The sequence below is a fragment of the Chanos chanos genome, chromosome 8 (assembly GCF_902362185.1).
Source record: "Chanos chanos chromosome 8, fChaCha1.1, whole genome shotgun sequence".
NCBI classification, from domain to species: Eukaryota; Metazoa; Chordata; class Actinopteri; order Gonorynchiformes; family Chanidae; genus Chanos; species Chanos chanos.
In genome coordinates, this window is record NC_044502.1 from 43,779,039 (window position 1) to 43,779,684 (window position 646).

General features: G+C 48.9%; 1 non-coding gene across 1 annotated transcript; it reads left to right on the forward strand.

Moving 5' to 3' along the window:
• The first annotated feature begins 349 nt into the window (after positions 1 to 349).
• On the forward strand, positions 350 to 423 carry trnan-guu (transfer RNA asparagine (anticodon GUU)). The gene has a single exon. It is a non-coding gene; the product is annotated as a tRNA-Asn (tRNA).
• Positions 424 to 646: the final 223 nt, after the last annotated feature.

Sequence of the window (646 nt, forward strand, 5' to 3'; positions counted from 1 at the left end):
TTACATTAGTCGGGTTGGCAGAATGTGCCAGAGAGGTAACACTGGAGATATTTTCTTTTGGGACAGGCACAGGCGTCCTGGGGATTAAGAGAAGACAGTTTTATCCAAAAAACGTGGTTACATGAATATGATGTGTGTGCTCAGTAGTTAACACACACACACACGCGCACACACACACACACACACACCACATGTACCATTCAGCACAAAGTGACATCCATTCCAAAGTGACTTTTAACACTTTTTACAGTTGTTCAGATCTCCACTATAAAGACAGCCACTTAGTTTTTCTCTTAATGGCTGTTGATAGGAAAATTAGTCGATGAGTGAAGGAGACAAGTCTTTAGCAGTCTCTGTGGCGCAATCGGTTAGCGCGTTCGGCTGTTAACCGAAAGGTTGGTGGTTCGAGCCCACCCAGGGACGGAGCTCCTGTTTTGAGCAGCCGTGGTCTAAAGATTCGAGAACCGGGCTCGTGACCGGAGGGTTGCCGGTTCGATTCCCAGGACTAACATCCACGGCTGTGGGCCCTTGAGCAAGCCATTGAACCCTAATGCTGCCAACTGTTCCTGCGTCTGATGCAGGGGTCTCTAACTCCGGTCCTGGAGGGCCGGGGTCCTGCTGAGTTTTGTTTTCACCTCTTAGTTAC